The sequence below is a fragment of the Desmodus rotundus genome, chromosome 12 (assembly GCF_022682495.2).
Source record: "Desmodus rotundus isolate HL8 chromosome 12, HLdesRot8A.1, whole genome shotgun sequence".
Classification (NCBI taxonomy): domain Eukaryota; kingdom Metazoa; phylum Chordata; class Mammalia; order Chiroptera; family Phyllostomidae; genus Desmodus; species Desmodus rotundus.
The window spans coordinates 69,239,112-69,249,515 of record NC_071398.1 but is presented as its reverse complement, the minus strand read 5'-3'; the positions used below and the strand labels follow the sequence as shown (position 1 = coordinate 69,249,515).

The following is a 10,404-nucleotide window of genomic DNA, read 5'->3' as shown; positions in this document are numbered from 1 at the left end:
GGTGGTAAAATTTCAGATATCCCATGAAGCAATGTTTTTGCCAATATATCTCCTAGGGCAAGGGAAATAAAGGGAAAAAAATAAACAAATGGGTTTACATCAAATTAAAAAGCTTCTGCATGGCTAAAGAAACCATCATCAAAATGAAAAGGGAACTGACCATATGGGAAAACATATTTTCCAATGATATCTCAGACAAGGGTTTGATCTCCAAAATATATAAAGAACTGATACGACTCCACTCCAGGAAGACAAACAATCCAATTAAAAAATGGGCAAAGGACCTCAATAGACACTTCTCCGAGGATGACATACAGAGGGCCCAGAGACATATGAAAGGGTGCTCAACATCACTAGCCATCAGAGAGATGCAAATTAAACCACAATGAGACACCACCTCACACCAGTCAGAATGGCCATCATTAATTAATCAACAAACAAGTGCTGGGGAGGATGAGGAGAAAAGGGAACCCCAGTGCACTGTTGGTGGGAATGCAGATTGGTGCAGCCACTGTGGAAAACAGTATGGAATTTCCTCAAACTAAAAATGGAACTGCTTTTTGACCCAGTGATCCCACTGCTGGGATTATACCCTAAGAATCCTGAAACACCAATTCATAAGAACCTATGCACCCCTATGTTTGTAGTAGCATTATTTACAATAGCTAAGTACTAAAAACAGCCAAAGTGCCCATCAGTAAATGAGTGGATGAAAGAACTGTGGTCATTTACACAATAGAATACTATGCAGCAGAAAGAAAGAAGGAACCCCTACCTTTTGCAATAGCATGGATGGAATTGGAGAATATTATGCTAAGTGAAATAAGCCAGATGGTGAAAGACAAATACCACATGATCTCACCTATAAGAGGAACCTAATGAACAAAACAAACAAACAAACAAAATAGAACCAGAGGCATGAAAACAAGGAACAGACTGACAGCGACCACAGGGAAGTGGGGAGGGGGATAAGGGTGAAAAGAAGGAGAAAGGGACTAGACAAGGAACATGTATGAATGACCCAAGGACATGGACAACAGGGTGGGGACTGACTGTGGGAGCAAGCATGGGCTGGACGGAGGGAGGCAAAGGGGAAAAATTGGGACAACTGTAATAGAACAACAATAACATACTTAATTAAAAATATTTTGGTTTTTAAAAAAATGTTATAGATTATTTATTTTTAGAGAGAGGGGAAGGGAGTGAGAAAGAGAGGAAGAGAAACATGGATGTGTGAGAGAAACATCCAGCGGAACCTCTCACACACCCCCAACTGGCAACTGGAAAAGTATTGGATAGTTTGGATAGTTTGCAAAACGTCACCCAACCCACTGAGCCACACCAGTCAGGGCGAATCCAATTATATTTCAGTGAAATGGACATATTGTAGTGGTTAAGAGCACGAAGTCTGCTTCCGGACTGCCTGGATCCCAATCCTCCCTCCATTTACTAGCAGAGTAACCTTGGGCAAAACTAGGGATTTGTAAAATAAATAAAATAATTACAATACCTACATTACTGGATTATTGTGCTGATTAAATGTGTTAATATATGTAAAGTGCTTCGAATGGCATCTGGCTGCTGAAGTATTTACAATATTAGCATTTGCTACCATTGTTACTAATGAGAATGAGATTCAGATCTAAGACTCAGGTTATGGAGGTGCAGTCTTAGGAGCTGTTGAAATAAGTATGATTGAAGTTGTCTATTATGTTTACAGTAGTCTTTTTTATAAGTATAATTTTTCAGCTACATTATGGACTAGATAGGCTTTTGTAGGCTTGTCTGAGAAACTAATCACTACTTTGTAATACTTCTCTATGAGAATTTACAAGGTCTGTCCTGACAAAGTCCACCATTGTTAATATAACAGGAACAGTTTGCATGACATTGATGTAACCTGGCAGCCAAGGAGAGTGCACTGGAATGCATGAACAGTGACGACTTCACTGTCAGTGCGGATGGTAGATGCCCTTGAGTGAGCATGTGTACTGTGTGGCCATCATGTTCAAAATGACTGAGTGAGTAGAGCAACAAAAATGCATCAAATTTTGCATTAACCTTGAACATTCCTCCATGGAAACTTTTGGGATGATTCAGAGGGCTGCAGCTATGGGCAGCTGGTGATTGGCAGCTTCATCATGACAACACGCCCTCTCACGCATCACATATCTTGTTCAGAGTTTTTTGGCGAAACATCAAGTCACCCAGGTGACTCAGCCCCCTCTACAGCCCAGATTTGGCGCCCTGTGACTTCTGGCTTTTCCCAAAACTAAAATCACCTCTGAAAGGGAAGAGATTTCAGACCATCGATGAGATTCAGGAAAATATGACAGGGCAGCTGATAGCAATTGGGAGAACTGTGTGAGGTCCCAAGATGCCTACTTGGAAGGGGACAAAGTATCGTCTTACGTACAATGTATCTTGTATCTTCTTCAATAAATGCCTCTATTTTTCATATCACATGGCTAGATACTTTCTGGACAAACCTTGTATTCTTGGTCTGAAAAGCCTCCTTAAAATCTTTCAGAATACAACTTTTTGCAGGTTGGCAAAACTGTATGTACAGGCTCAAAAACACACAAAATTGAAGAAGGATATCACTGGGCTGGCACTTAAACTTTACTAATAAAATGAAGCAATTGTCATTCATCTTCAACCTTAACACCACCTGAGATGCTTTCACATCCTCTACTTTTTCTGTCACTATTGTTTACAAGCACCTAGTACCTCACCCAAAGGACTGTGCTGATTTACCAAGTCTGGCAGGATGTGAAAAGGAGAAATGGTATAAAGGAAAGCTGATCACTCACAGGCTCGGTGCTCACATTTCCTGTTTCTGACATTTGTAGCATGATGCCCACATTTCCACCACTTATTTCCACAATGATGCTGGACGAGCCTCTCTTGGTCCCAGTTTTCTCATCTATGGAATAAGGGATACTACTTCTACCACCACCTCATAGGTAGGTGCAGCTGCAATTGATGTTCTCAATGTCCCTGACAATAGAATTACCATCAATGGAAGCTTCAGAATGCTACACCTTCTATTATATCTTTGCAGGCTTTCAATCTCAGTGTACTCCTGATTCCTAGGGAAAAGTAGTGGACCATGGAAAGGATCTCCAATTTCTAGCAAAGCCACTTCTAATACCTAAAACAAAGGTACTACACAGTTCTCTTAAAAGACTAGAGCATCCAATTTGATACTATCTTTAGGCATGTATCTCCTATACCTTCCAAATGGAGTTTAGCAAACTAAGACAGGAATCACAATTTTTTTTCCTTTCATACCTCCTTAAATGCTTCAAATATGTTATCTGCCTGGCCACATAGGATGCCAACTTGGGTATTTTATACCAGTGGTAGACAAACTGTGGTCCTCAGATTAGGGCTCCATTCTTTCATTAAATATTAGCTGAGTACCTACTATGTGCCAGCTACTATTCTAGGTGCTTGAAATATATCTGAAAAGAGGAAAAAATCCCCAACTTGTGGGATCTTTATCCTTGGTAATATTTTATGGACAATAGAATGAGTTTTTCCATAAAACTAAATATATTCAACTTTTAAATTCTGAGATTATTTCATCCCTACCACTTTTTTTTTGGTATTAAAATGCTCATTCAATTTAGAAATGATGATGAGTGTAGAAACTAATCCCCCCACCCCTGCCCATTGGGCAGCAAAGCCACCAGACTGGGGGTTACTATGGACACTCCTCATCCAACCAAGAACATTTTAAAATTTTAGAAATAGATTTTTTCATACATGAGTTTATGGATTAAGTTACATATATGTGACACTAGTATTTACACAGCACTTTACACTTCATGTAGTTACATTGATAAATTGGATTTTTTTGAAACTAATTTTTATTTTATTTTATTTTTAAAAAATTTTTATTGTTGTTCAATTACAGCTGTCTGCATTTTCTCCCCACCCCTCTACCCGACCCCAGCCAAACCCACCTCCCTCCTCCCCCTTGGTTTTGTCCATGTGTCCTTTATAGTAGTTCCTGAAAACCCCTTTCCCCACGATCCCCTCCCCACTCCTCTCTGGTTATTGTCAGATTGTTCTTAACTTCAATGTCTCTGGTCATATTTTGTTTGCTCTTTTCTTTTGTTGATTATGTTCCAGTTAAAGGTAAGATCATATGGTATTTGTCCCCCACTGCCTGGCTTATTTCACTTAGCATAATGCTCTCCAGTTCCATCCATGCTGTTGCAAAGGGTATAAGCTCCTTCTTGCTCTCTGCTGTGTGGAATTCCATTGTGTAAATGTACCATAGTTTTTTGATCCACTCATTTGCTGATGGGCACTTAGGTTGCTTCCAGTACTTGGCTATTGTAAATTGTGCTGCTATGAACATTGGGGTGCATAGGTTCTTTTGGAGTGGTGTTTCAGGGTTCTTAGGGTATAATCCCAGCAGTGGAATTGGGTCAAAAGGCAGTTCCATTTTTAGTTTTCTGAGGAAAGGAAACTAATTTTTAAATGTCCTAACTTGATTCACTAAAAGGATAGCAACCCTCAGTTTCTAATATTTTCTTCAAATTTTATGACTCTGAAATCTGAAAGAGAACAATATTAATTCAGGCCAATATCACAACTTCTTAATATGCAAGTCTTCAACAAAATAAGATAGATTCAAAGAGAAAGGAACCCAAAATAAGCATATTCAATGCCAAAATAAGCACATTCAATGCCTTCTGAAGAGGTCACTCCAGCGAAGTTGTATGCTGGTAACTGGCTCTCCAGAAGAAGGGGAGTACCTTTGCATTCTCTCCCTCTCCCAATATGGGGGCGGGGCCTCAGCAAAGAATCCCCCTTTCTGGCTGAGGATGGAGGGACTGGTGGAGAAAACACCTATGTTGCCAAACTCGTCAGCTGAGCTGGTTCCGACTTGGAAGGAGATGTTTCAACCATTTGGTATAGTAATGATGATGAGTGTATAAGGCACCTCCAAATGACTTGTCCATCCTACCCACTGCTCCCCAGCCCAATGTTGACAGGAGCCCTCAAGGGAAGGGAGGGAGAAAGTGAGGAAGAGAAAAAATCAATGTGTGAGAGATACATCGATAGGCTGCCTCTCACAGGCCCCCCAACTGGGAACCTGGCCTGCAACCCAGGCATGTGCCCTGACTGGGAATTGCACCAGTGATCTTTTGGTTCACAAGCTGGCACTCAATCCACTGAGCTACATCAGCCAGGGCTCCATTAAGGAGTTCTTTAGAGGATTAAATATCAGTTCAGCGTGTTTACTAGCAATCCAGAAAGGCTGAAAAGTTTTGGTTACGCTGAGTTTGAGGACCTGGATTCTTTGTTCAATGTCTTGAATCTCAATGAAGAGTTTCTAAGTACCAGGAGAATTGGAGGGGAATTGATTGCTGATCAAGCCCAAGATAAAGACTGGGATGAGGTTCTTTTGGCCAAGATAGAAATCCAGATTCTGACAAAACAGATACAGACTGGAGGGCCTGTCCTGCCACAGAGAGCTCTGATGACTACCCACCTAGAAGAGGTGACGATAGCATTGGAAACAAGTATCGAGATCATTATGATTCAGGCTGATAGTGTGATGTGGATCGGGACAATTATCATGATGGCCCACACTGGGATATGGATCAGTACGGTGGGTGAGATTGTTATGACAGAGGCAGCAGAGACTATGGCAGAGGTTATTATTCCAGGATAGGCAGTGACAGAGGAGCATTTGGTAGCAGCTACCATAGGGATGATGATTACAGAGGAAGCAGGGACCGCGAGGATGGATATGACAGATGTGATGATTGGTCTTGGTGTTCCAGAGATGATTGATTGCTCTCCCGCTGATCCTAGGCAGATGATAAAGCCTCTCCTACTCCGCCTCCCCGCTGCCCCATAAAGACCCAAGTTGAATCTAAAGCCTTGGGGCACTCCTAAAGAAGGTGATTTCTCTGCTAGCACCTCCCAGTCCAGTTGAGCAGCCTCTGCCTTCAGAGGGGTGAGGCCTGTTGTCACAGCTGCTAGAGAACGAGAAGTAGAGGAGTGGCTACAGAAGGAACAGAAGTTGCAATGTCAGCTGGATGAGCCAAACTAGAAGGGTGGCCTCGGGAGGGGCACCCAAGCTGGTGAAGTGAACAAACTCAGGACGGGAACAGTCAAGGACAGGCACTGAGTCCTCACAGATGAGGAACTCAGCCACGTCGGGCAGAAGTCAGACCAGAATGCACGAAGGAGAGAAGTCTCTCGCAAATGAAACTCTCAGTAAAGAGGAAGACTGTCTGTCTCTAACTTCTAAGCCTCCCAAACCTGAGCAGCCTTAAGCATAATGCCAACCCCTCCACCAAAGGAGAATGCTTGGGTGAGGCGAAGCTCTAACCCTCCTGCTCAATCTCAGAGCTCAGACCTAGAGGAGCAATCCCATCCAAGTGGTGGGGAAAAAGTAGTTCCAGCTCAATCACCTGAGTGAGGACCAGCAAGGAAAGATGAAAATAAAGTAGCTGGGGTGTGTGTCCCAAAGGGCCAAAGTGGGAACTCCGGCCACGGTCTAGGAGATGGAGGGAACAAAGATCACTGGAAGGAATCAGATAGCGAAGATGGCAAAAAGATCAAGATTCCTGATCTGTACCTCAGCCAAAGAAACCTCAAGAAAATCCAGCTTCTAAGCAAGTATGCTTCTCTCTCTGTTGATGGTGAAGATGAAAATGAGGGAGAAGATTACATTAAATAGACCTCCACCTCTTATACTTTCTCCAAGTCTCTCTCTCTACCCTGGACCATGCATGGGACACGTCCCCAGCTGGTGGCACTTGAGAGGCAACCAAACATTGAAGTTTCTTTTTTTTTTAATTTTTAAATACATTTTATTGATTATGCTATTACAGTTGTCCCATTTTTCCCATCTTTATTCCCCTCTGCCCTGCACACCCCCACCCACCTGCATTCCCCTCCTTTAGTTCATTTCCATGGATCATACATATAAGTTCTTTGGCTTCTACATTTCCTACCCTATTCTTAACCTCCCCCTGTCTATTTTGTACTTACCATTTATGCTTCTTACTCCCTGTACCTTTTCCCCCATTCTCCCTCCTCCCCCTTCCTGCGAGTAACCCTCCATGTGATCTCTATTTCTCTGAATCTGTTCCTGTTCTAGTTGTTTCCTTAGTTTTTGTTTTCTTTTTTTTTTTAAGTTCAGTTGTTGATAATTGTGAGTTTGTTGTCATTTTACTCCTTGTGTTTTTGATCTTTGATCTTCTTGTTTTTCTGAGATAACATTACATATAATAAGGGCTTGGTAATGATAAACTCCTTTAACTTGACCTTATCAAGGAAGCACTTTATCTTCCCTTCCATTCTAAATGAGAGCTTTGCTGGATAGAGCAATCTTGGATGGAGGTCCTCGCTTTTCATGACTTGGAATACTTCTTTCCAGCCCCTTCTTGCCTGTAAGGTTTCTTTTGAGAAATCAGCTGACAATCTTATGGGAACTCCTTTGTAGGTAACTGTCTCCTTTCCTCTTGCTGCTTTTAAGATTCTCTCCTTATCTTTAATCTTGGGTAACTTAATTATGATGTACCTTGGTGTGTGCTTTCTTGCATCCAACTTCTTTGGGACTCTCTGAGCTTCCTGAACTTGCATGTCTATTTCCTATGCCAGATTGGGAAGTTCTCCTTCATTAATATTTTTTCACATAAATTTTCAATTTCTTGCTCTTCCTCTTCTCCTTCTGGCACCCCTATGATTTGGATGTTGGTATGTTTAAAGTTGTCTTGGAGGTTTCTAAGCCTCCCCTCATTTTTTTTTGAATTCTTATTTCTTCACTCTGTTCTGGTTGAATGTTTATTTCTTCCTTCTGGTCCAGACTGTTGATTGGAGTCCCAGCTTCCTTCCCTTCACTGTTGATTCCCTATAAATTTTCCTTTATTTCATTTTTCATAGCCTTCACTTTTTCCTCTATTTTGCAACCATACTCAACCATTTCTGTGAGCATCCTGATTACCAGTATTTTAACTCTGCACCTGATAGGTTGGCTATCTCTTTATCATTTAGTTGTATTTTTTTTTCTGGAGCTTTGATCTGTTCTTTCATTTGAGCCATATTTTTTTTGTCTTCACTTGCCTGTTACATTGTAAGTGGCAGAGCCTTAGGTATTTGGCAGGCAGGGCAACCCATGTTGCTGCGCCATGACGCTGTATGTGGGGGGAGGGGTCCAAGAGGGAACAATGCTGCTTGCTCAGCTCTCTGCTGGCTTTCAGTTTTTTCCCCTGCTACTCATAAACAAATTGGGCCCTTCTTGGGCTGATTCCCAGGTGGGTGGATATGTGTACCTTCTAGGACCCTGTGGGTTTCTCCAATGAACTCAAACTAAAAAGTTTTTTTCACAGCAAAGGAAATCATCAACAAAATAAAAAGACAACCCATAGAATGGGAGAACATATTCACCAATACATCTGATAAGGAGTTAACATGCAAAATTTATAAAGAACTTACAAAACTCAACATCAAAAGAACCCCCAAACAACCCAATTAAAAAATGGGCCTGAATAGACACTTATTCAAAAAGGATAAACAGATGGCCAATAGACATATGAAAAGATGTTCAATGTCACTATTCATTAGAGAAATGCAAATTAAAACCACAATGAGATATCATCTCACACCTGTCAGAATGGATATCACCAATAAATCAACAAACAACAAGCACTGGCAAGGATGTTGAGAAAGGGGAACCCTTTTGCACTGTTGGTGAGAATGTATGTTGGTGTAGCCACTGTGGAAAGCAGTATGGAGATACCTTAAAAAATTAAAAATGGATCTGCCTTTTGACTCAGCAATCCCATTTCTGGGAATATATCTGAAGGAACCCAAAACACTAATTCAAAAGAACATAAGCAGCCCTATGTTCATTGCAGCATTATTTACAATCGCTAAGATATGGAAGCAGCCAAGTGTCCATCAGTAGATGAGTGGATAAAACAACTATAGGACATTTACACAATGGAACACTACTCAGCCATAAAAAAGAAAAATGTTACCCTTTGCAACCATATGGAGAACATTATGCTAAGTGAAATGAGCGAGTCAGAGAAAGATAAATACTATATGATTCCACTCATATATGGAATATAATGAACAAACTGAGCCAACAAGGAAAACGGGGGCAGACTCATAGAGGGAGAGCAGGATGACAGTTGGGGGGGGAGGGGGTTAGGAGCTAGACGGATTGAGCAAAAAGGAAAAGGGACTCATAGACATGCACAACATTGTGGTGATTGCTGGGGGAGGGGTGTAAGGGGACTAAATGGTAATGGAAAAAATACAATAAAGATTAAATCAAAAAATAAATAATTCTGAAAAAGAAGAAAACTATGAGAATTAAACGAAATGGGGTGAACACACAATATACTGTGCAGATGGTGTGTTGTGGAACTGTGAACCTGAAACCTGTATAATCTTGTTAACTAGTGACTCCCCAATAAATTCAATAAAAAGGAGAATTAAATGAATGTATATCTTTATTACACTGAGATAAAGAAAAAGCTTTCTTAAATAAGACACAAAAATCATAGATCATAAGGTAAAAGCTGAATACATTTTTCTTTTTATAAAAACATTGATTGAGTGAGTGAGTGACGTTAGAGACAGAGGGGAAGGGAGAGGAAGACAGAGAGAAGGAGGAAGAGAGAGGAAGATCAATCTGTTGCCGCACTTGTCCATGCACTCACTGGCTGATTCTTGTGTGTGCTCTGACTGGGGATTGAAACGGCAACCTTGCCATATTGAACGATGCTCTAGCCAACTGAGCCACTCAGCCAGGGCTGAATAATTTTTTTTTTTACATCAGCATTTTAAAATTTCATGTAAAGAAAGTAAATATAAGCAAGGGCGAAAGACAGGAGAAAGAGAGATGATATTTTTAGTATATAGAACCATCAAAGATTTTTAAAAACTCCTATAAGTGACTAAGAAAAAGCAACAATACAACAAAAAAATGAACAAAAGATATGAATCGCCATTTCACAAAAACTCAAATGGTCAATAAATGGATGAAAAATGCTCAATCTCATTAGTAGTTACATAAGTACAAATTGTGAAAAATGATAGTTCATCTTGTCCCTGCCTCCACCCAGGTGACACCTCCACACAGATAACCACTCAGCAGTTAAATGTATACAGGTATGGTTTTTTTTTTAAGATTTTGTTTGCTTCTTTTTAGAAAGAGGGGAAGGGAGGGAGAAAGAGAGTGAGAGAAACATCGATGTGTGAGAGAAACATTGATTGGGAAAGAAGCATTATAGACATCCTGACCAGCTGTGAACCCGCAACCCAGGCATACCCCCTGACTGGGACTTGAACTGGCAACCTTTCACTTTGCAGGACAATGTCCAACCAACTGAGCTACACTGGTCAGGGCTAGGTTTT

At 40.9% G+C, this 10,404-nt stretch overlaps 1 pseudogene; it reads left to right on the top strand.

The window, feature by feature from the left end:
- The first annotated feature begins 4,702 nt into the window (after positions 1-4,702).
- On the top strand, positions 4,703-7,042 carry LOC139440477 (eukaryotic translation initiation factor 4B pseudogene; annotated as a pseudogene).
- The last annotated feature ends 3,362 nt before the right edge of the window (positions 7,043-10,404 follow it).